The sequence below is a fragment of the Myodes glareolus genome, chromosome 5, assembly GCF_982192425.1.
Source record: "Myodes glareolus chromosome 5, mMyoGla1.1, whole genome shotgun sequence".
Taxonomy (NCBI): domain Eukaryota; kingdom Metazoa; phylum Chordata; class Mammalia; order Rodentia; family Cricetidae; genus Myodes; species Myodes glareolus.
This window is the reverse complement of record NC_142030.1, coordinates 40279612-40306432: the sequence shown is the minus strand read 5'-3', so window position 1 is coordinate 40306432 and position 26821 is coordinate 40279612. Positions and strand designations below refer to the sequence as shown.

At 38.7% G+C, this 26821-nt stretch overlaps 1 protein-coding gene and 1 pseudogene across 10 annotated transcripts in view; one reads left to right on the top strand and one right to left on the bottom strand.

Annotated features, from left to right (window-relative positions):
• Nrg3 (neuregulin 3) overlaps nucleotides 1-26821 on the top strand; it is a 1014491-nt gene that overhangs the window by 18868 nt on the left and 968802 nt on the right. The gene's annotated exons all lie outside the window — the stretch shown is intronic.
• On the bottom strand, nucleotides 10972-26554 carry LOC125391491 (E3 ubiquitin-protein ligase KCMF1 pseudogene; annotated as a pseudogene).

Genomic DNA, 26821 nt, shown 5'->3' with positions numbered 1-26821 from the left:
AGAAAGCACTATGGAAAGGGAGAGAATGATGCTGTGAAAATTTAAATTTCACAATGGTATTGAATAGGAAAAAAAGTATCCATTTCCAGGTACCTGGGCCTGAATTTCTCAGTCTTCAAGGAAGGCAGGGAGGCAGGCTAAGCCAGTATGCCCTTTCAGTGCGATTGCCCTTGAAGTGTGGGATGCACAGTTTGATACCGAACTGAGTGTCAATTTCTGATGTCTAAATTTCTGACACAGTAAAAACAGCAGAAGAGGGAAAAGCCTCCAAAGCCTGAAGGACCATCTCTATCATTTTCTTGACATCCTGGATCATGCTGTTTCTCCTCAGGATGACTGTTCTTAAGAAGTGATTTTCAGTGTCAAATAGAGAATACTTTTTTCTTTTTTCAAGTATGTGCATCTTGCAAAATGTAGCTTGATAGATTGAGCAAACTATTAATCAGGATTTCATATGCTGGAATGGAAAAAAAGATGATTTATCATGTCAGTAAAAGCTAAAACTTATCGCATGGACTCTTTCTGATCTCTCCTCATTTCCCTCTTTTTCACAATTAAAAAAAACAAGATAGTAGCAGATTTAATCTCCTAAAGATGAAAATTTAGAATTTTGCGTTCTTCTGTTTATATTGAAACACTGTGTGACAAACAGCTTTTATCATGACTTAAGACAGAATGAACCTGTTCAGATAAGTTAGTCAGAGAAGAAAGCATGCTTCATCTCTCCTGCACCTAGCCTGTCTCAGGATCCTTCATTTCCAGTTACTTATAAAGTTCCCACTCTTTCCCAAGAGCAGTTGTAGGCATCCAGGGGAAGGGCTGCAGTAACAATGAAGACTGACTTGGGCATTGTCTTCCTAGAGCTTACATGCTAGTGAAGGAGTCAGATGTCAAAGAGAAAAGTATTTCCTTCCATTAAAAAATTCTGACATTGACAAAAGGCTAATGTGTTTGAATATGCATGTGCACCCGTGGGACCTTCTCCCCGAGTTTGTCCTGGTATAACTGAGTCACAAATAAGGAGGGACAGCCAGATGCAGGTGTACCTTAGACACAGAGCCACCAGAACAAGAGAAAGGAATTTAAGTGCATGTGGACTCAAGAGACAGCTGGTGAAATGGTAGAAATGTAAGCACAAAGTCTTGGATTTGAATCCCTAAAACACACAGAATTGGCAGAACTTGCTACTTTTCTGTAATGCTAGGGCAAGTGGAGATGGGGGATGTTTGTGGCTAGCTGGCACACCAATATACCAAAATATGTGAGCTCAAGGTTCACTGAGAGACTGTCTCAAAAATTAAGTTGGAGAGTCACAGAAGATGCTCATCGTTGGCCTCTGGTCTCCGCATGCATGCACACATGTGCATGCAGACCTAAATGTACACACCCAAAGGGATGCGTGTACATACATACCTACACTAGGATTACAAAGCCTACAGGGATAAAGCAATAGCCATTGTTCCTGGGAGTGAAGAACAGGCCAGAGTAGTGGAAAGTGCTGAAGAGGACAGATGAGGCAGGCTTCAGAGTGAACTAGGATTTGGTTTGTGTTCTACTAGAAAGCAATAGGGGCTTATGTAGGAAATGGCTCAGGTGCTGTGTGGTGCACATTCTAATGGCCATACAAGAGTGAATATCAATGTCAGGTCCTCCCAGGGGACCTGACAACTTAGACTAAACTTAGGGCCTGTGGTGTAAATGATTCTTGATTAGACTGGGAATGCCCTAAGGCTAAGCCAAAGAACTTCCATGAGATGAGAAACAGGAATCATGGATCCTGGTACTGCCCTATATTTCTGTCCTGAATCAGGTTGCGGGGGGAGGGGGGACGCATGGTGTCACCATAAACTGAGACGGAAGGGTTGGGATCGTCAGGATTTGAGGAAGAGGGGTGGAAGAGTTGTCTTAAGTACACACAGAGTGTTCTCCCTGCTTATTAGGTGATGAATAGGACACTTTTGAGAAGGGAATTCAGTATAATACAGAATTCGGTTGCAAACTGCAGTGTTAAGAGCAGGGTTGCCACAGAGAGATCCCTTCAATACTGAAAACTAGTACCAGAAAAGACGCACCTCTCAGAACCTAGGGGAGAAGCTTGTAGGAGCAAGATGTGGACTGTGTTAGCAGCTTGTTCCACCAGCACACTCATTCAGAGCCACTCGGCGGAAATGAGGGAAAATGCACCCTCAAACACAGACCTCACTCAGGAGCTTGTCTGGAAGCTGGGGAGTGGCAGGCATCAGTAGCTTTGTCAAGTTTGTCAGTTGATTGAAATATATTGCCAGGGTAAGGGGCAGCTGAGTAGAGAGGGAGGAAGGCATACAATGCTAAAATGTTGGATTGCTAGAGACTCTCCCAGAGAATGGCAGAGGTCTCTTTATAGGCAGAAGGAAAGAAAATGAAAAGTTCAAGTGTTGTTGTTGCCTGGAGGAGAGAAGTCATCTGCCACAAACTGGCATCAACTCCAGGAGAGTGAAGCCAGCCAGGACTCTGTCTGTTCTGTACCATTGATATGATGGGGAAAGAGTAATGATTTGCTCCCTAAGGGGAAGAAGAAGACAGCATTTCAGGAAATTTCCTACAGACAAAACAGTTGCTCAGCCTAAGATCAGTCTGCCAAGACAACTCTCTGACTCTGAGCTCTCCCTGTGTCCAGAGTTGGCAAAATCTTCTATCTGGACAAGATAATTTGTTGAACATTCCAATTTCCTATCTTTCACAAGTGAACCATCATTTTCCTCTGATATCCAGCATTGGTAAAGATTTCTTTGTGCAAGGGCATTTATCAAAGTAATCTCTGTTTTCTAAGAAGATATTTTTACTCTATCAGCAAAACAAATCATTTCTTAAAATCCATAGCCTAAGGGAATGCTTATTCTATAATGAAGTGTGAAAGGAGGTTTCAGATTATATTACCAATCTGTAACTATGATGGATACTTTAAGATACAATGTGATAGTGTAGTAACCAACTTTAATTCTCTTAGATATTCCATCTTAAATTTTATTTCTCTCATTTTAAATTTCTTAGCTCTTCATAGACTTCAGATTCAGTAAGAAGAGTTGAAATATCAGTTGACAAGAGATTGATTAATAAATTCTTAACTTTAGTAAGGTTTAATTATGGGTTTTACTATTTGATTCTCCACACTTTGAAAGAGGCTGTCTGTCTCTTAGAGATGTTTTATGAATTGATTAACAGGTGATAATCAGGTTGTGTGATCCTGGTTCTGTGCTACAATTCCTCCACTATTATTTTTTTGTTATCTTAGTTATTAACAATGCACTTTGTCCATGAAAGTTCTAGTTGTCACCGAATGTTTCATTAGTGTAAGGAGAAAAATAAGATGAATAGATGTGGAACTAAGCATTTTTATCACTTGGTGTGAACTATCCTCCTAGGACAGTGAACTTTGCTTGGATACTTTGTCATGGCGATTGTAATCTATACTTGACCTAAGCCAACAGGAGACAAGATGATTATTGCAGTTTATTTGCCACTGATTAACCAGGGAGTGAAAAGAATTTCACCAAGAAGCAATGGGTAATGTTCAGGAAGCCACAGGGAATGTCCTACACTAATTAAAGAGGGGAAAGCCACTGGAGAGAATATATATTCTGGCCTGCTAGATTCCAATGGGGTTGTGTTCTCTGGAGCTGGTGATTGTGTGGAGTTGTCAAAGTAACCAGAGAAATTAACACTGATTGTTTCCAAAAAATAGAAAAATGGGAACATATTTGCCATGTATCTATTTTAAACATATATTAAATAATTTCTTCTTTTAACACACTTTTCCTATAAAAATGCCTAATATTTCAAAATAATTTCATATAAAGTCCATGTATATTACACACCTCTAAGTTCCCTCAGAAAGCATACCAAAGAATTTTCCAGAGCCTGTGGATCCTACACAAACACATTGTGAGTTATAGGCTTGCAAAGCTTGCTGTTCCGTGTTGATGCCCTCAGGGTCCTCGAAGCATGCCAACTAGTTCCCTCTGATCAGGGTGAGGTTGTCCTGTGGACTCTGATTGCTTCTGTCATGCAACATTCGTTTAGCTGAATTTCTGGAAAAACGTCAAGATCTACAGCTCTCCAACATAGAAGTGCTTAATTTAAATTAGACTTCTATATGTTTGTCTAGTGTTTTAGGACTCATTAAACAGATATGACTGCCATTCAAGGGAAAGTTACCAATGGTAGGTAAGTTTCTTGAACCACTTGAAAAAGTGCTGTGTTAACAAGAAATCGTGCAGGACATCAGCTGTCATGTATTCTCAGTACCACGGAAGCTCAGGCATATTTCAGATGTATATGGTAGTAGTTTATGATGGCTGAAAATGTGACATTTTGGAAGCAGCTTTGGCGAAATTCTTTCCCTTTGGGATGTAAGATTTTATTTATGTCTAACCTGTTATCACTCAGTGATGAGATGAACAAATGGATCCACATAACTTTGATGAAAATGAACTACTTACTGGTTCTCCCCGGCCTCAAGCAAGGTCAAGAATATGGTGGGTATGGCTGAGTCTGAACGAAAGGTAGATATTTAGGATTGTAATACAGGTCATTTTAGGTGTCTTCCCACCTTTGTCTCTGGAATCTAGTACAGGAGCTGAGGGACTATCTTTTGTCCTGCCTCTACTTCACAGACAGTAGATAAACATCATTCTACAGCAAGCACCTTCCCGAACTTCCAGTACTGGGAGGAAACAGAGAAGGAAGGAGAACTTGGTCACCATTTCTTACAGAGGAGAGTGGCTTCACACCTATCAAATATGTATTCTATGTTTGTAGAAACATTGACCTGTGGCAGAAAACATTAAATGACTCTTTAACAAATACAAGTAACCATGAATTTTAAGTAGGATTCCTAGATATGGGAAAATGTGGTCTGATCACATGTTTGTTTGCTTGTTTTTGCAGAAAGAACTTGCTTAGTGTTCATATACCAGACCACACTTTTTACTTATGTATCATGATAATCTTCTCTGTTTTGCTGTCTCTTTGTCTCTGTCTTTGTCTGTCTCTTTGTGTGTGTGTGTGTGTGTGTGTGTGTGTGTGTGTGTGTGTGTATAGGAATAGGAATGATCAGGTCACTTGCACAGTAAAGCTAGGTTTCAGACACTGGTAATTGTAGCTTCTGCATCTAAGTGGGCTTTCATAACTTGCTTTATATTCTGTATATTTTGTGAAATTTTTTTTCTGGTGTCTCTGAGGTTGTTGTCACAGGGTACCTTGGGAATTCCCTTTTCTTAGTCACATGAAAGCTGAAGCCCCAAAATCAAGATTTATTTTCTTAAGGTAATGGAATGAGAACTTTGGTGAAGTGGTACAAGGAAGTTGTGTATTCAGGTTACGGAGGTGAAGGTGCCCTGCTTTGGGATGAGTATGTACTGTGATTCATACCATGAAACATCACTTTAAACCTGTGCGAGAAGGAGACATCAGATACAATTATGTCATGTTGGGAGAGCCTCAAAGTGGAATTAGCTTTGTCAGAAGAAACACAAGAGGGCTTGTATTCTCTTCCTGCTTTTGACCATGTAAGAATACAAGAAACAAACCAGACAGATCTGGGACAGAGACTTGATTTGAGATTTTCCCAGTGGAGCTCAGAGACATAAATGGTTGCTGATTATACTATCCAGTCTTAAATACTTCTTTTTCTCCCCCCTCCCCTTTTGTTGGTAGAAGCTCATGGTTTGCTCACTGGTCCTTGCTTGAAAGTAGGATAGAAAGTTGACAAGCGGTCCCAGGATGGAGAGAACACTAGTCAAGTGGTTGCTATCACTACCTCTCTGACTTTAAAATCTTTAACATTGTAGTTAATTCTAACTTCTATCTTCCTAAAGGAAGTCAATGGGAATGATGTGACTGCATGACTGTGAGGTTCAACTCCATAGCCCATTCCTGAGAGCGTCCAGTGGGACGGGCACTCTGATCGTCTCCATTTCACTGGACAGAACCTGAAGTGGGAGGAGTTAAGTAGCATGGCCAGTGTGTTCTCACTGGTGATGAGAAAAGACCTGATTTTATAATCCAATCACATTTTCAATGCCTTTCTCCATTGCCTCCCTCAAACTGTTCACTTACATTCAAAAATAGCCCCAAAGATATTTGACCTAAATACTCCATAGCACACAGAAAATGGATTGCCTTATTTAAAAAAAAAAATAAAACAGGAAGAAAAAGGTTTTAGTTTTCTTTCGGACTCAGCACCCTACCCTCCAAGCATGTTTACCACCTGCCGTGCAGGTGCAAGACATGTAATTATATCTTAAAATCATTTCCAGATATGCTAGGAACAGGGATAGGACCAGCTGTGTTTCTCATAAAAGATTAGGCACAAGTCATGTCTGTGCTTTTCTCTATACTAACTCATGAGTGCCCAAGCACTGGGTTAACGTGATAAACGAAAACAAAATTAAATAAGCTGGTGTAAACACAGCTCAACAGACTTCCAGAAGGCAGATAAATGTTGCATGGAGACATCCATTGTAGCCAAATTGCTGTCGCTAGTATTTCTGTTTGAATAATAGTAGCTAATATTAGTGGAAAGATAAAAGTGTGCTGAGAACCTGTATATCACATGGCTGGGAGGGCAAGGCTTACTCCAGTAAGCCCATCTGGAGAGCTTCAGTCACAAGGGCTTGACTGCCTCATTAGCTGTCTCCGAAAGGCCTTGCTTAAGTAGTGCAAATCATTGTTGTTTCGGGGCAATGGTGCAGAGTGAAGGAAAACAAACACGTTCAACTGTTATGTGTTCTTTTTCACGTTAAAATCTCAAGATGATGCAAACTTATTCAAGGATTCCAACAGAGAACCAAGCCTCGCATTAAATATTCACATTAGAGATCAGTGCTACGCAGAAGATGCTCATGATGAAGAACAGTCTATTATCCATCTTTGAGACTCTAGGATGCAGCTTCATAATCACGGTTACGTGGTTGGCCATGCATTTACATCCTCCAGGAATCCGAGTTTGAGAGAAGTCAGTTTCGTCAGCCTTCCTTGTTTAAATCGCTAAGATCAATGACTGCCAGTCTCTGTTTGATTTCGGTGACACTGTCTCCTTAGACCTTCCCTCCAATTTGCAGATAGTGTTCACTATTTTAAAACCTCATAATCTTACCTTCAACATTACCTTCAGTGTATGTCTATTGACTCCCCTACTTGGAGCCAAAAGGGTAACTTGAAGCCATGCCAGCAGACTCCAAATTGTTTTCTCTCTAGGCCAATCCAGTAGCTTCGTCTAATTTGTCTTCATAGAGGCTGCACTTCACATTCCCTGGCTGCTTCTTGTTGACTGTTTGGGGGAATGAAACAGTTTACCCAAAACTCTCAAGTCTTTCTTTTAAACAGCTGAATTTTTGTGACGTTATCTTTCCAGAGCCCCAATTTTGTCTCCTCTATAAGATCTTCATGTATCATTGTACCTACCTAAGAGGGTTGTTGTATAAACACAGATTCTTTAAGCTTAAAGGATCTAAAACGAAAGAAAGAAAAAGAAAAGCTTAGTGCCCTGAAAATCTGCTACTAAAAAGACTGAAGCTCTTTTTACTGTCAAGATGGTCTTGATGTTTAAGCTCAGGACCAAGAGTAGCTCTCCAGATCAGGGTCCCTGTTGACTAAATCTTACAGTATGCTCATTGTTTCTCCAAGTTCTGTATTGTTCATGAATTTACTATCATGCACCACTGTTTACATTCTAAAAGAAGAACATTCATTCAGCCTGATTTATTGCTTAGGAATCCACATCATTCCCGAGTGAACTCAGTTTTTATTTTTTATTCATTCACAAATCACTTATCATTTTTTCCTAGGTCAATGTGCTCTGTCATCATTCCCTTGTTGAAAGTCATCTGCCTTCTGAGGTCCTTGCAAACACTCCAGGATTCTCATTTCTCTAGGTCTTCAGAGCATGCTGTTAGCTGAAAGCCTTTGGGTAGCCAGATGCCCTTGCTCTGGAACCACAGAGCTGAGTTTATATGGTTAAGGTGTGAAAAGCTCTTTCATCAGACCATTCTTTCCACACTTTTGAATCACACAAGAGTTTAACAACATTATATTTCACACTCACAGTTAGAACTTAAGCAGTCCAAGCAGAAGATAGAACAATGTCTTTGTGCAATTCAATAAGACATTACTCAGTAACTCTGTGTGCTCTTGTAATGGTTTTCAAAATGGTTTAAGCTCCTTCTGAAAGCTATATGAAATTTGGCAACTATGGATATGTTGTTTTGTTGGTGTTATCAATACCTTTCTCTCCTCTCCTCTTCCTTTTCCTTAGTCTTTGCATATGTATGTGTGGAGTACATGCAAGTATTTATGCATGTTTACATAAGTGTAAGTGTGTGTGTGTGTGTGTGTGCGCGCGCACACACACGCACGCGCACACACATGTGCACTGAATGTTTGTGGAGGCCCAGAGTTGATGACTGGTTTATTTCTCCATCATTCTGCATTTTATTTATCAAAGGTCTCTTGAGATGTCATAGCTCACAGACTATGGTTTTCTAGAAAAACCATATTGTCGCTGCCCATGGTGGTGCATGCCTTTAATCCCTGCACTCGGGAGACAGAGGCAGGCAGATTTCTGTTAGTTCAAGGCCAGCCTGCGCTGCAAGAGCTAGTTCCAGGACAGGCTTCAAAGCTACAGAGAAACCCTGTCTCGAAAAACAAAAAAAAGAGAAAGAAACAAAGAATGAAAGAAAGAAAGAAAGAAAGAAAGAAAAACATATTGCCTCAGGAATAGCTTGTATAATAGACACTTTATCCACTAATTCATGTTCCCAGTCCTTGCTCAGTTATTGTAGGCCTTTACTTCTGGTGAATAGCTGTTGCCTCTGCAAAAGATTAATACTATTTTTCATGTAACTTAAAAAAATATCTTCTCACTTTATTTATGGCTAGATTGCCACATTGAATGGATTCTGTTGTTCTGCATTGGAAACATTTGGAATCAACATTTAAGGTTGTTTTTTTTTCATTCATTTGTTAGAGTACAAAGACCTTGAATATTTCCATAGCTTATATTTTATGATTTGTGAAGGAAGTAAGGGTTTTTTTTCAGGCTTACTTGATTGGATGGTGTTTGTTTCGAAACAGTGCTCTTTCTTAGGTATCCTCTCTGTTTTAGTTACTTGTCTAATAGTGTAGAAATAACTTTTTATATCTACCTGCATCATAAGATTGTTAGAAGAATTAGCTGGGCGTTACAAGAGCTTATCCATAATTGTGAAAGCCAAAGGACACTGCTGGGCATTCTTCTTTGAGTGTGACCTACCATTGCTGACAAAATCGTGAGCATCATTTTCATGGGAAGACAATATTCTGTTTTCAAACAGAAAGGCTTCTTTTCTGCACATGCAGCCAAATGTTCATTTTCCATATGTTTTATCTCAGTCTAAGTCACAATAGCAATATTGATGAAGAAAGTTACTGCTTTAGACAATTGATACTGCTGGAGGTAGTGTGTTAACCAGGGCAGTGGGAAAAAGGCCTCTGCTAAGTAAGCCTGGATAGTACCTTCATGACATGTATATGGCATTGAGTATAACTAGAACCAGTGACTTGGTGTGCAGTGGGGTGAATGAATGGCAGATGGGGATGGTGTGCAACTAGCTCAAGGGATGGGTTACAGCTGCAGGTTTGAACTGATCCTTTAAGATAAAAAATGCTTGGAAAGCTTTTCCAGAGAGGGCATCAACTTGGGAAGAAAATAGATGATTTGGTGGTTGGAGTCGAAGCAATAAAGTGAGTGGCTATGATGGTAGTTTTGCTAAAAGATGCTCTTCACATGGACTAGAAAAGTGAGTACATGTGGACATTCTGCTTTGACATATACAGCTAATGGTGATATTCACGGCAAAGGTTCCTACGGAGTAGGCAGGTACAAGGGGACAAGGCACTGGGAAGAACAATATTTGACTAGAAGGTGTTTTGTGTGTTGAACTTGTTCACACTGTTACTCATAGAAGGAGAGCAATGAGAGACAAGATTTATAGCTGGAATTTGTATTCTGTGTTTGAGATCTGTCTATTTTGTGGCACTTTTAGAGTTATGGTGAGATACGTGGTCCTCCAAAACTGAAATCATTTGAAGAGTACCTAGCTTGCATTTTTCATTCATTTCACATATGACATTTTTTATTGATATTAATATAATTGCATCAGTTTCCCTTGCCTCCCTCCAAACTCTCCTATATAGTTTTCCTTGCTCTCTTTAAAATTCATGGCCTCTCTTCATGTTCAATAATTGCTGTTACATGAATATATGTAATACATACACACGCACACATATATATGCAAACACACATGCACATACATCTATCTCCTTGTTTATAGCCATCTCAAACTGAAGTAGGCACACAATCCGTGGCTGATGTGGGCTGTCCTTCTGTATATGTGTGCTTTTGTTGGTTAATGAATAAAAGTGTTTTGGCCAATGGCTTAGCAGAATGAAGTCAGGCAGGAAATCTGAATATATATAATTAAGGAGACACCATGTAACTGCCAAAGGATGCTGGACGCTTACCGGTAGGTCGCAGTCTTGTCTTGTGGTGATACACAGATTAATAGAAATGGGTTAATTTAAGATGTAAGAGCTAGCTAGGACATTGGCCAAGCCGAATTGTAATTAATATAGCTTCTGTGTGATTATTCCCGTTTGGGCAGCCAGGAAACTAAAATGCAGTCTCCACTTACAAAAGGCTTCTATGTGGGGCAACTACATCCACATAATCCCTTAGAAAGCTTGGGAAGGAATTCTAGGCACCAAAGAACAGAGTTAGGCATGGCTTCTTGGTAGCAGCATTTACTCAGGTGAGCACTGTTTGCTAGAGGCAAGCAGAGAGGCACAGCTCTTTTAAGAGAGGACTCCTGATTCACCATTAGCAGCAAAAACCTCACAGCCCTTTTAAGAGTCTCTGCCACCAAACACTTAAATGGTGTTTATGAGCAGCCGGCATCAAGCTTCTTCGTGGTGGTAGCATGATCCTAAAAGCTCCACAGAGGTGTGGTAAAAATAAATGGCTCCTGCTAGTACCTCTACCGTGAAGCGATATTCGCAGAAAGCCTAGGAGTGGGGCAGATTCAGTCACCACAGCTGTGACTTTAATCCTGTCCATATCGGTTAGCAAATTGAAGACTCGCGTGGTTAGAAAAAGATAAACACTAAAGAAAGATTCAGAAAAAAAAGAAAAAAACCTCTAAACAGTTTACAGTGTCTTTAAAAATATACATAGTATTGGGGGAGAAAGAAAATGTATAGAGAAAGTCCTTAAAAAGAAATATAGTTGAATGTAGAGGCACACACCTTTAATCCCAGCAGCTGGGAGGCAGAGGCAGGCATATTACTGTGAGTTAGAGGCCAGCCTTGTCTACAGAGTTAGATGCATGACAGCCAAAGATACAAAGAGAAACCCTGTCTCAAAAAATAAAAATTAAAAATAAAAGAAATAAAGTTTAAAAACACCATGTAAAGATGGAAAATACACAAAGAGTCTGAATTATGTATACTATTGTGTTTTCTTTGAATTTCTTCACTGCAGAAAGCTGTGTGATTCTGGGGGCAGCTAAGCTAAACCAACCCATATATTTTGCAGGTATCTTGACTTCAAAATTTGAGTCTAAGGATATGTTATTTGGAAAAGAGGATCTGCTTTTGTTTCCACAGAGGATGGGAAATTGCAGATTCCTTCCAGGCTAATGTGGTTTGATGGAACAAGACCCCCTGAAAGGTCTCTGAGAACCCTAAATTACTTCTCCCAACAAACAACAGGAAGCAGTTTGAAGAAAACATTGCCCATATTCACAGAAATGATCTTTTTTGTTTCATTTAATGGGGATATGGTATATAAATGAATACTTTGCATTGGTATAAATCTTAATCTATTGGTTCAAATTTAAGGTAAATTTTGTTACACTGTATCTATGTATTTCTGCTCTTGTTTAAGGTATTATGTTTATACAGCTCATTTTAAAATGTGTATAAATAGCTGCTGAAGGAGAAGGATGCAAGACCTCGTGGTGATACGCAGATAAATAGAAATGGGTTAATTTAAGATATAAGATGTAAGAGCTAGCTAGGACTATGCCTGTGACATTTGCCAAAGATTGTTGTTATTAATATAGTTCTGTTTGATTATTTGGGTTGGGGGCAGCTGGAAAACAAATAAGCAGTTTTTTATTTATGCTTGGCAGTAACCAACAGTTCTCTAATTGAACTTAAGGCCTCTCTAAACCATACCTAGTACTGGAAACCTAGCGAACTTCCCTTGGCAGGTGAAGTAATGGATATTAGAGGAAAATCTGCAACCTCCAATTTACTAAACCATCATAACCCCAAGCACATTCTAAGTATTTGTCTTTATAACCACGTATAAGTACACTTTAAATTAATTCGTTAAATGTTGATAATGCATGCTTTAGAATGCCGAAGCTGCCTTTAATTTGATGGGGCTTAGATATTTGAGGGACTCTTTATTAGCATACCAAACACTGATCAAACGAGATCATGTTTCTTCCTTATTCATGCACAACAAAATTTCTTTATCTTAGGAAATGACCTCCAAATTACTTGATTGTTAATGAATATACAGAGTTACTTTTAGGCATGTGACCTGTGTCAGTTTTACATGTCTTGTTTCTGTGGCACAATACTGCAAAATGCAAATTCAAACAAGTGGTTGATTTTGGCTCACACTTTCAGGAAGTATAGTTCCTCCTTGCAGGGCAGGTGTGCAGGAGATATAGTTCCTCCCTGCAGTGAAGGTGTGCAGGAGATATAGTTCCTCCCTGCAGTGAAGGTGTGCTGTCTAGGGCAGGAGTCAGCTTGTTGCATTGCACCCACGCCCCCAGTAGTAATCAGAATAGTGAATACTGAATGCTTGTAATTAGCTCACTCTGACTCATTTTTATTCAGAGAAGGACTTTAGCCCATGGAATGGTATTACCCGTTTTCAGTTTGGGTCTTCACACCTTAATTAACATAATCTAGAAAATTCCTCATTGACATGCACAGAGTTTTAGGTCCATGATGATTCTAAGGTCTTGCAAAGGTGACAGTAATTATTAATCATTACCTTTCCCTTAGCAATGAATGACACACTGACACACCTATCTGTGTCACTACTAGCAAGGAGCATCTTTCTTAGATGTTGTCACTTGGTACCACCATGGATTCTAAGATGTGGCTGCACTTGGTTTCTCGGCCACCCAGGCCCAAATAATCACACAAAACTATATTAATTACAAGACTGTTTGGTCTATTATCTCAACCTTTTATTAATTAACTCTTACATCTTAAATTAAACAAGTTCTATTAATATGTGAATCACCACAAGGCTGTGGTCTACCGGTAAGGCATGTCCTCCTTCAGTAGCAATGTGTCTCCTTGGCTCCACCTACTCTCTCTCTATATCTCTTCCAGCCGGGCTATATTCTGCCCTGCCATAGACCAAAACAACTTTATCCATTAACCAATAAGAGCAACATATAGACAGAAGCACATCCCACATCAATGATTATTACAATGACTGTTTCATTTGAACCTTGGGATGGTCAGTATCTTCTTCTTCTTCTTGTAAAGTTTGCAGGTATTTCCATGAGCCAGTCAAGCAAGTCTGTGAATTAGTGTCCTTCGGCGACTATAAACACCAGCCACACCCACTTCTGTGGCTAGCCATCTTACAGAACTGACTGATGCAACAGAAAATCTGAGTTCTCATTCTTACTTTGCTAGAAACAGATCGGCTGACTTTATTCAAGTACCTTTTCCCTTTCTAAAGATTGGTGTTTACTTGCTCCATTTGAGCTCTTGATCCAGGGTTCCATCTCATAGGATATATACTAGATTTTTGTAGAAATGCTTATTGCTTATTGGTCCATGTTTGGCTGAAACCAGTGAGTGTTTCTTGGCGTGTGAGCTACTACACTGCAAGGAAGCCTATCCTGTTGGCAGTGCCTTGAGGACTCCTGGAGAAGTAACGGATGAAGAAATTAGTTGTAGCTATGAAAAGCCAACATAGTTTCTTCTTTCTCTAGGAAGATGGAATCCATACTTACAAATTATGTTCTTAGATAGCAATAATATTTAAACACAAGCTAGTTGATGTGGGGTTCTCCTCTGCATGCTGTGAATTTGTTTCATTATCATTGGTTAATAAAGAAACAGATTTGACTTGTGGCAGGGCAGAGCTAGATGGGGAAAACTAACCTGAATGCTGGTATGAAAGAAGACACTATGTAGACCAGGCTGGCCTTGAACTCACAGAAATTCATCCGCTTCTGCCTCTTGAGTGCTGAGATTAACATGCATGCCACCGCCAACCAGCTCTGCCTGTTAATGAAATGCTGTATGTCTGCTCTCTCATTGTTCATTGCTTTCAAGTTGGATCTCGTTCCCTTTACTTTAAAATCCATATTGAATGAGTGACCTTTGTACCATTGTGCACTAAGAATCGCTTATTCTGATATATCTAAAGATTTCTGAACTCTTAGCTAGTGGAGTGAATGAATTATTTATCTTTCCCCCTATGGGGCCTTTTCAATTAACATATTTAAGGTCAAAGTATACACTGGTATCCTGCAGGGGGACATTTGGTGGTGGTGGCAAATGATAATCTCTGAATGATTGACTGCCCCCTACTTCATAATCTATGCTTGCTCTGCTTCCACTAGACAGCAAGTAAAATACTGGTTCTCCCCTTCTCCGCCTTTAGCTTCCAGCAGTCATCAAAGGCAAACCTCCCAAAGCTGGAAGATGTTCATAGTAAGCAAAAAATATCCAGGTTACTTTAATGGTGATAACAATATGGTCCTTGAAGATCAGATTCTTGAGTACTTAGCAGTGTTCAATGAAGACATACTTGAGGAAATCAAGTCACTATTAATTTATATAAAAAAAGAACAGGCATAAGAGATAACCCAGTGACACCATAAGGCACTCTGCTTTGGGTGGTTTTAAAACTTCCCTTCGAGCTAAGAATTCTTGTTCTCTGAAATGGAAATAGCAATGCCGTCGCAGCTGTTTGGGAACACGGAGCTGCAGCTCTGACTGGACATGAATACCACAGATGCTACTTTCCTGCACAAGGGAACTGCTGAGAAGAGCTACTGTGGCAAGTTTTTAAACTTGCCTAAGTTTTAAACTTAGGACTTGTTCCGAAAACTTCTCCTTAAAATAAAACCAAGTCAGGCAGTGGAGTTTATCCTTGGAATATAACAAAATTTGTGTCAGCAGATATTATTTCCAGAAAAACATACTTTAATTTAGTTACCAATATTATGATAGTCACTTCTTCCCCATCAGTTTGGCTCATGCCAAATGCTTCCTTCAGTTTTTGAGTCTTATTACTATGTCTTTATCAGCAAGGCATTAGGAGGTAATTTGGCATTTGGGCAAATCGTTGCTAATCATGTCAATTAGCCACCAGGAGAATTCATTTACTTTTGACCAAGCAGAATGTGACATTTTCAGCTAAAACACTAGTACAGAGTAAAGCTTGCCATAGTAGAAACCATAGCAGTTCACCCACAGTCACCTCTGTCCCTGATTCCCTCACTTAAGGAACCACCAGTCCCTAGATAGTTTTCATTTTTGACCAGCTCTTGGCCCATAGATGCTTTCTGATATACAGAAATGACCCCTCTGCAGACTTTTGTGGCAGGACTTATGGGATTCCTAGCCTACCCACCTTTACTGTTTCGTTGATGGAGGCAATACTCTGCACTTGTCCCTTTGTGACACATAACTTGCTTCTTCAATGAGACTATCAGGAAGACATTTCTTCCTGTGTTATTTATTCTAAACAGACTTCTTTTTGAAGCCATGTATTTTACATACAAATTTTCCTGTTCACCAAAACAAACAAACAAGTAAAACAAAACAAAGAAACATTCCAATTCTATAAGTAGTGGTGCCGCAGAATCAATCTGAATTACTTTGAGTGCCGAATATCTAAAGAGCCTAAACAAAAACACAAAAACAATGTCTTCCCAAATAAGAAGCCTTTTCTTTAAAAAAAAATCATAACTACCTATTTTAGGATTTCCATTATACATGGGAAGTGTACTCTGAACTACAGTAGGAATAAATATTAATTACCAATGATTATAAAGTGAAGGCAAGCGGAAAGAGAAAATGTCTAAAATTATATTTACGAAGAAACAGACTGGTTGCTAATATTTTCAGGTTATGCTTTCCAGAAATGTTGTTTGCCTTCCTTCCTTCTATATTTTTCCCTTCCTCCCTCCTTCCCTCCTTCCTTCCTTCATTTCATCCTTTCTTCCTTCTGTTTTTCCTTCCTTCCTTCCTTCCTTCCCTCCCTCCCTCCCTCTGTCCCTCCCTTCCTTTTTTTCTTCCTTCCTTTTTCATTTCATTCAGGCTTTGAATAAGGACCTAAGATGGTAAGATCAGAGGGACACATGTGGTTTTGAACAAAGAGTGTTGTTTGTACCTATTGCTGTAAAATTGGCTTCATGTTTTCATGCTATGATGAGACTAGGCAAAGAGAATATTCAGCAGCTGATGAAGACGGAAATGCTTTTGACAAAAGGCCTTAATGTTACAATGCTGAGGTCGAGCTCTTTTGTTAGGCTATGAATGGGGAAGGCCATGTACAAGTAAAGCTGATGGCAGGAATGAGGACATTCTGTGGAAAGAGAACTAAAGATCCCCTGCATCTTAAGAACCATGTGACTGAAGCTAAAGGGTCCTTGCATGATAAGATAGAAGACTGGTAGGAACCAGACCTTCAAAGTCCCTTTTTTTTTTCCTAGCTGTGCTCATTTAACTTGATATATTGTGTCTGTCCTCCCCTGGTCAATATTCTAAAGGCAGTTGAATGTGGTGCTAAGAGCCTGGCAATGGAGACAGATAAATCTGGTGTGTAAACTTATGCAAGCTAATTAATGTCTCCAAGGCTTAATTTCCAAATCTTTAAAGTGGAAATGATTGAACTTGCTTCCAGAGGGGACTGTGGGGAGGAAGGTCAGATAATATGTGGGAAGCAATGTAGAAGACGGCACCATCTTTAATCAGTTTTATGGTTGGATTTATTCAAGGTACATTGATGGAGTAACCAAGGGCTTACTTAAGAAAGGTTAATTTAGCAGAGGCTGTAACGGAGCTTCAAATAAAAAACAGTGGAAACTCCACTTCTCTCCCACCCCACCTTCGGGATAATGAGCTGAGGCATACCATTGACCGGTGCTCTCATGCAGAGCCAAATGCTCTTACAGGCCTAGTGTTTATGACCTTAAAGGAGAGAAGAGGCTGTTCTTACTCTTTCTTACCTAGTGCCACTTAGAAGCTTCTTCCCAGCGTTGTAGAGATGGTCAGCAAATGCACCAAAGACACTGTAACCCTCAGTCTTTGCTTTTATAGGACATACAGCACAATTCCTCCAATTTCAACGAATATATACTTTAAAAGATGTTTAAACTATATTGTCATTTTTAGGAAAGAAGGTTCAAAATCTATGAGATATGATGATTCCATTAAATGAATAGCACAAATCTGTGGCTTTTGTGACCAGTGGTCTAGCTATGTAGACTGTCCAGGGTGGCCTTTGTAGGTCCTGGTTTCTAAATGCCACATACTAGCTGTTACATGCATCAAATGTCACCCATGTGTACATTTCAGTAGTTATTGACAAATTAATGATAGTTTTTTTCTGATTCATGGGTTATAAGTAATTTTAACTGTTCTTGTTTATATTTTCCTAATTGACATGTATTGCTTTTATAATGAAAGCACTCTTAGATATTTAAAATTACATGTTCAATTGTTTTTACACTCATTTTTATACAACTTTACATTCGTGTTTAACATTTCCATTCCCACAGATCATGCCCATGGGTTATGTCAGAAACTTTAATAATAAAATTACTGCAAATATGGAACCCTCAGAGTGGATGCAGAGGTTGTTCTAAAATGTACAGATTACTTTCTAGGGATTTGAATTTTATTCTTCCTTTGGTTATTTACTAGGTATAAACTCTGGCTGTGCCCCCTCGTGCACAAAATGAGGGAAATGGTGCCTCCCTTAAGCAATTCATAGATTATCTATGATTCAAACTAAGTATAAAAGTAAACAATGAGCACAAATACCCACACCTGATCTTTATTATGGTTCATTATTGTTATAGCCTGTGAAGGCCCCAGTTTTGTTCTTAGTGAGGGTCTTGTGGGCAAGTGTCTTACACTGGGGTAATTTATATTTTATTAACACAGTCTCATCTTCATTAATGGACTATTCCCTTGGAAAATTAGCTAATAAAATTTATGATTTTTTGTGGCAACAGTGGGATATATGTTGTCCAACTCCTCCATAAAATGTCTTTTAATGTCTTACCACTCATTCAGACCTAGGTCTACTTGTTTTTCTATCCTCCACTTCCAAAATCCTACTGTCTATTAAATGTGCTTGATATTTAATGTTGAATGTTAAACATCTCTACTCCATGGCTGCATTTGGCTTAGGAAGACCAGGTTCTACAAACTGACAGAGGGGTGGACTTTCTTCTTGGGTGTACAAAAGATTAATGTAGGTGTTGGAATATTTTAAAGGTTCTTTATAGTAATCAACTCACCTTTACATATATCTTAGCTGTATATTTCCACAATAAAACCAAAACATCAAACTGAATGCCTGATTATATTCTGTGTTCAGCTGTGGAGTTCCTCTTTCTTTTCCAACTCCACTGCAATGTGCACCTATTTGGCATTATTGAACATATAATGTTTATTGATCACTAACAATGGTCAGGAGAATATAACAAGCCAGTTTCTTGCTAGGATCAACTCTTAGGGAACCTGGAGTTACCCAGTGATTCCTGGGAGCTCTTGGAAGTCTCCCCACTGTGAATGCAGCTTCAGTCTCTCTGATGACACACAAAAGACTCAAGCTATTCCTCACAATGTCTCCAAACTCTGGTGAGTCACAAGTCAGAGGATCTTAATGATTCGAAGAAATGTATATTTTTCTTCTCTCAGGACAGGGAGCTCTTTCCTATCCAGGAGGTGAGCAATTCCACTTATTAGTACACAGTGAGCCATATGTCAATTACATGTGCAAGTTTATTTCAGCAGTTTATCTAACATATATATTCATATAAGTATATGAATATAAATAAATATGTATTAAAATGTCACTTCAACATGTAACCGATGTGTGATTAGAATACTTTATATTTTCTGAATTTTCAGTACCCATTCTAGCTTTAATATAGATTTGGAGTTTATCAGAATTCAGATTCATCACATGTCAAGTGTCCTCCTGCCTCCTGTCCTAGTAGCCATGGACAATAGAAGTCTACTTTCCTCTTGTTTGTCCCATAGGAGAAATGGTTGTCTCTTTTCTCCTCAGTAAATACTTAGTGGGCATCTAACATTTTCACCATTTTTGTTGTTTCATCTATGTGGCCTTATAGTTTGAATTTTGATCAAAAGCAAGAAACCTAATAAGAAGTAATATAAAAGAAGTGATTTTTTAAAGATCTGTGTGTCATACAAACAACTGGATATGAATTTTTACACATTATAGGTGGAGCTTTGAGATCATCCATCTTCCAGTTCCGGGCTAGATGGAATTGGACTGTAAGTAGCATACCTAAGAGTTGACCTTTACTCTTTAAGTACAACATAGGCTATTGGAGAAAATTAGGGAATTCCAGGTACATCCATAATTGTGGGAGTGTGCATTTAGGTGTCAGGTACATAACAACTGACCGTGAGCAAATACTTAAGTCCAGAGACATTTCATGCCAGCTCCAGGCCTTGGTTTGTGCTTATATTTCGGCACCTCATTTTGTGGCATCTCCAGACTTGCTTGAGCAGCTGGTGATACACAACAGTGTCTTACCTTTCTGCTGAGTAGTGTCTCCTCTTGTCACTTCATGTTCTGGTACATCTTCAAATTCAATTTTCATAAAATGTCTCAAAGTGGAGACTATGAACATCTTCATTTAATGGATGATAGAATTTGAATTGTAGTACTATTATGAATGTGGATGCTGGCCCATAATGTTATTTCTCAGAGGAATCTAAAACTTTGGCACAATTCTGGCCCCTCCTAAAACTTATATTTTTAGTTTATAGTTCTTCCCTAGTTAGATAATATGATGGCTAAAAATATAAATAACCAACCACAGATTGTAAACATACCCTGGTTAATGGAGAACCTTGATAATATGTTGTCTGATTTTTGCCAGGTTAGATTGAAATTAAATTATTAAGTACACTTAAATCATTTAACTTATTCAAGAACCAATTCAGATCCACTTTACATTAAGAGTTTCCTACTTCACGACCCTCATTTGAAATTCATATCTCCTTGCCCTGATCTCCATAAACAGTTTACACATCTCATGGTGCATAATAACCTCCTCTTATTATAGCTAGCAATGAGCTTGTTTTATCTGGCTTTTCATCTCCAACCACTCCCTGTGTCTTCAGAATGAAGTAGCGGCTGCAAGGGTTATTTCCTTGTGTCCTGTGAATAAGCTGAATGGCTAGATGCATAGGAGAATGATGCATGATAGAAAGAAAGAAAGCCCTTTTGCATACTTTAAAATAAGAGAACCCTCCTTATTGATTAAATTGAGAATAGATTTTGAGTAAAACCCTTTAACTATGGAGGCAGTCGTGAACAACTATTTGAGGAGGGGAAATGACATGGACAACTGAAATGATCACCTGATGGAAGCGGTAACTGTTCTTGCTCTCAGTGCACAGGCTTACCATCCACCACATGCAGTCTGTTTAGGATTTCACAGAAGTTGCTTCACGTATTTTTAGAAAACATCTTTTCCCAGAGCCCCCTTCAAGTTGTACCTTGGCATGAACAAAACTGAGAGCGTTGGACATTGCAGAAACCAGTTCTTATCAGCTTTGGGGAGGATAATGTGTTTCCATAACTAATGTTTCAGGAAACCTGAGCAGGCTCACTTTCTTCTTCCTTGAATGTGTTTTAGATAAAAATTTGTCAAGTGATGGGTGCTGAGTTCAAATGAAGTTGAAAGAAAGCTTTGCACTGGAATATCTGTGACTTTTGCCATCTCGGTACATCTGACTTTACTTTTGCTGTATTGGGAATGCTTCTTGATAGTTTGGTCCAGGTATACAGTTTCCAGTGGCAGATTTGAAGGACTGTGCCCTTCACCCTCTGCAGCTCACTTCAGTTTTAGTGCTCATACTATTCATTTGGGCTTTCCTTCTATCATTGCAGAGGAAACAGTAATGTAATTTGTTAGAGCCTTTCAGGATCCTTATGTCAAGCACTTTCTAATATATTATGGATTATGTGCAAAGGACACCACCCCCATTAATCCTGTTTTCTGGATTTTTCTGCTCGTAAATGGTTTTCCCCAGGCTTTGCCTTAGCAGTGAATAATGATATATAAAGGTGTCCCATCTTAATCGCTACATTTCTTGTAAGAGGACTGTGTACCTCCTTTCTGATTTTGTTAGGAATTATTTAAAATATATAGGAAGGCACTCTAGGCAAACATGAACTGCTGGGAAAATTATAGTGTTCGGTTTTACCAATAAAGCTTTCTTAATTTTCCTTGGTGTTTTTACCTGCTGCAAATAGATTCATTGACCTTGTCCATAATTCTGGATTTCTTTTTCTGCATTGACATGTCACTGGCCATGAATAGTGAATGCAGTGATTGCATTTCTCCCGTCAAAGAACTTTGGGATGCTTTTGATACTTAGCCACCTACTGCCCTTTGATTTATTTCACCCCACTAACTATTGTTACATTATTCCTGGGGCACACAACTTTGCTTTGGTTTAGTTATGCTACAAAGCCATTCTGTTCCAATTGTTGATTTGAGGGGGCAGTAAATGCAAAACATAGCTCCTTTTTCATCAAACAGACATCTGTTGAATCACCATTGGGATCATTTAAGGAACTGTCTGGAAAGAACTTAGTCAAAAACTTCAAGTGAAGAATTCTTTCTAGGAAACAGGGTTGAGGGGAAATGTGGATTTGGGTATAGGAAAACTTACAGGGGTCAAAGTTTAGGTTTTTTTTTTTGTGTGTGGTTATCCACTCACCCCGGCAACATTTACTGGAGACACTGTCCTTAGTTTTTAGTATGTTTATAACATTCTTATTTAGAGTACATTTTCTATGAAAATTTTACCGACCTACTGCAGAAGGTTTCAACAAAGAAAAAGCAAGATTTGTTTTAAGGGCACAAAGACAGTGCACATCGGATTCTGTCTTTACTGGTATGTCTTCTACTGATAGGTTAGAGACAGGCTGGGCTCTGCAAGGATAAGATGGTTTAAGGGTGGCAGGAAAGTCACACAACACACTTGCTAGCAACCCCAGATTTCATGGCAGAGCTGAGATTGTGCATAGGAGTCTCTTGTATAAGGGGGAATATTCAGGCAGACACTATTCAAAAGCTACTTTTCCCTGTATTCCTTGAATAATGTTGGGGAAGTTTTGCGCCTTGTTTTTTTAAAATTATTTATTTGCAATTTTATTTTTTTAAGTTTTATTTCTCGCATTTAATTTTTAAATAACAAGGTTACTGAGACTCACATATGCTGCAGAAATCCTTATGCAGTAGATAGGTAAAACATTCCAGCAGTTTTTATTTGTACATACACAAGGCAGCTTTATTTGGTTTCAAGTTTTGTCTTCAGTTGGAATGTGGGATATTAGGGAGACTTTTTCATGTCAAGGTGCATGAGGCAGAGATCACATTCCCCTCCTGACTACAATAGCATACAAGAAGTAAAAATCATGTTAAGAAGAAATTATATATATATATATATATATATATTCCTTTTGACTGTACATAATGTAACAAGAGCGATAGATCTGCAATTACAATCACTAAGCAAACCCAGTATAGCTGTTGTTCCCCTAAGTGACAAATATAGCAGAGAGGAAATTGTCTGTGAGTGGTGAAGTCATCAAAGAGAAGATGTGGAAGCTCTATTCCTTTATTACACATTTTTAAATTTAGATTTTCTAAAACACCATCTAAGCACATATATCTATATAGCTCTCATTACTCAAATTTGCCTTCTCCCTTTGCTCATCCTTACCTGAGAGTGAGCTCTCTTAGTGCACTAACATGAACCTGAGGAGCTCCTGGATGAACAGACTGTGTTCCGCATTCTGACTGTCCATGGGCTGGTGCTCTGCTTCTGACCTTTTGGGATCATTTGACCTCGTTAAAAGGAATTGGGAGTTCTGGAGAGCCTGCTGACTGTTTTATGTGTTGGCTGTGGTTGTGGATTGTGTGATTGTAATGGTGTTAGTGTGCTGGCTTGTGTTGTGAGCTGTCTCCAGTTGTTGCCATACCGCCTGTGCACGGCGCTTCTAGAGGAGCATTTGCAGTTATTGCAACTGAGAAGCGGAAGAGCCCAGGCAGTTAAGCAGAACATCTCACTCCTCATATCAGAGATCACAGTTAGCTATAGTACCCATGGCTTCTCTAGTGCTTGGAGAGAATGAACTCAGAAAAGAAGAGATTCACCAGTAAAACGGCTAGCAAACTGTATGCTGAACCTATGAGCATGAGGTCCTTCTAATTCCCAACCAGGGTGAAATATTCTAAGTACATGTCAAACGCCACTAGAGTCAGCTAAATCGCTATGGGCAACTGGGTCAGATGAACTGCAAAGCCACCTTTGACATGATTAGGATTGCTTCAGGTAATGCTGCACATATGGAGCAAATCACTTCTGTTGATGTTTCTGCATGTTCAGAAGTACCATGTTCTTGAAAAGATGTTTTCGTGTAGCCCATTTTTCTGCAATAGGGACAGGTACTGTGATTGCTCTGCAGAGAAAGTACCTTAGGACACACAAAAATCTACCCTTGCACTGGGTGGTCATTTCTGTGCCTTGTTGTCTTTGTCTCACTTTCATAAGAAGATACACAAAGAATGTAACCATAGCAAATTAAACACTATTTCTGGAACCTCAAAAATATTCTTTTAAATATAAATCACAGTTAACACCTTCATGTCAGGGCGTCATAGTCCTAACACTAGTGACCTGGCTCCTCCTTGGTTTCTGGCTGCAGTGTGTCCCCATGGTTGGCTTCCTGCACTGCCCTGGTTTTGTCACAAGACTGGCTGTACAATGAGAGGGCAGACCATCTTTGGCATTCTCATGAGAATTTCATGGTGTCTATAGAACCTTTGGGCAACACAGGCAATTTCAACAGTGCTAATGTTTCCAGTCCTTGATCAGGCGAGGTCTTTTCACATCTTTGAGTCTCTTGAATTTCTTTTATTAGTTCTTTGTAATTTTCACTATAGCAGTCTCTTCCTTCCTTGGTAAATTTATTCCTAGATTTTTTTCCTTTTGTGATTATGAGTAGGATCACTTTCGTGAATTCTTTCTCTGTGTTTGCCATTGATGTATAAAAATCATACTCACTCCTTACAAAAAGTTACAGTGGATGAAAGACATATATAAGATCAGAAATTAGGAAATTATTAAATAAAATCATATGATAAGCAGTTAAAGTCATCAGTGCAGACAGTGTTTTTCTTTGTTTGTGTTTTATAAGATTCCAAAAGAATAAATAGCAAAAGCAAAAATAGAAAGTGATTGTACATAGCAGAAGAAACAGTCAACGAAATGAAAGGATGATTTAGAGGATGGGAGACTTTTCCCAAATCATTCACCTGACAAATAATACATATTCAGAATATATAAAGAACAAAAGAATAGCAATAAACAAGCAAGATAATCCATCTACAAATGGATTGAACTAGATCTGAAAAGACATCCCTCAGAAGAAGATCCTTGGCAGGTCAATATATTTAGGAAAAGAAAATGCTTTTTTTTCTTTTCTTTTTTTTATTTTCAAATAGATATGACTTCACCTCAGTTAGAATATCTGTTACCAAAAAGATAAACAATAACTGATCCTGATTTAGATGCTGAGAATGGGGAACCTTTGTACATTATTGTTGAGAACATTGATTAGTGCTGGCATTAAGAGACAATTACAGAAACTCCTTCAAAAACGAGAATGACTACATGATCTGGTTATTCAATATTTGAGTCTTTAGTCAGTGGAAATGAGATATGGATGATAAAGAAGATACCTCTGTTCCGATGTTTGATGCTGCATTATGCTGCATTATTTACTATTTACAGAGCTGAGATACTGCACCCAGGTCCATTTATGGCTGAATGAGTGAAGAACATATGGTATATATTGAATAGAATATTATTCACATGTAGACAAATGGCATCCTATCATTTGCATTGAAATGTATGGAACTGGAAGACACTATGCTAAATTGCAGACAGAATGGCAAAGTCTATATTATTTCATGCAATATGTGGATGTTAAAAAGTCTATCTGAATATAGAATAGTGATTACTAAAACTTAGAAAGTGTGGGAGGAAAAGAAGAGAGGCAGTTTGATAATGAGAACTCAAACAGAAGGAATTCTGTTTTGTGTGACTTCATGGAGGAACTGTGATTCACCATAATATATTCAATATTTAATGGAAAATTGTAGAGGAACACAAGACTTCCAAACGTAAAATAATGATAGGAGATGGAAATATAACCCTTATTTGTTCAGAACATAGTGACTATGGATACTGCAACATCACAGTGTCTTTGCAAATGTGTTCCATTATTAAATATTAACTATACTTAGAAAAATTATTTATTTGGAAATACTGGGGTTGATTATTACACTTTGTATATGTATATCAAATTAATAGTACACATATATTAGGAATTTAAAGTAGTATTGGTTGGATATTTTCACCAGCATCATCAAATTTAATATTGCTTCAAAGGATTCAGAAACAAATTGTGTGAATTTGTGTGTGTGTATTATAGATCAAGCTCATATCTTAAGAGGTATTTGGCTCATTGATTACACAGATTTATGTAAAAAATTATGAACACAACAAAAGCCTCCAAACTGATGTAAGGTGAGATGTGATGTTGAAGAGATTTAAGATATCCAAACCAAGACCACCAGAAGATTGAGGATCCAGTCCACTTAAAGTCCCACAAAATGATTCAGAGATGCCTCCAAGGGATTGTGTTTGAAGGTCAAATGTAAGATCAGAGCAAGGCAAAGATAGCAGTAACTGATGTGGATGATACAGACCAGGAGAGCCGACCTTGATTCTCTTTCCCTCTGGAAAAGTGGTTTTGCTGCTGCAAGGTTTTATTATTTCCTAGTTCCTCTTTCACCTTCACTACACCCTCAAAGACACAAATATATGAAAATTAAATAACAATAAACTAGCATTTGAAGACAGGCCTCCAGGCAGAATGAACAGCAAGCACCAGATGACAATGGGATTATGTTAGAATTCAGAGGAAGTTAATGTTTTATGGCCTCAGGAGTAGATGCATCTTTAGGAAGAGCAACTTGACTTTAGTTTTCTAGCGTTAGGTAGGAAGTACCCTGGGAAAAGGTGGGTTTCATATGAGATAGTCTCTTGGTTGCTTCTCTGCTGTCACCTGTTTCTGCCGTAGACTACGTAGACGACGTAGACTACGTAGATTCTTCAGGTTACAGCCCATCACCCCTCCCACCTGGAAAGGGAAAACTCACTGAGGTTGACTTTGTTTCTGTGGCAACTTCAGCTTTCATTCCTGGCCCTGGTACCCCAGTCTTAGCACACTCAACGTGGCTCTCACCTTCTAGTCTTATTCCATCGAACTTTGGATCAGAGCACACCCAGGCTTAACAAAGAACTAAGACAGAACTACCTACCTTTAGAAAATAAATAGTCTATGACATTATTTTGCTGTAGATTTTTGTTACTTTTCTCCCCCAAATAGCACTTC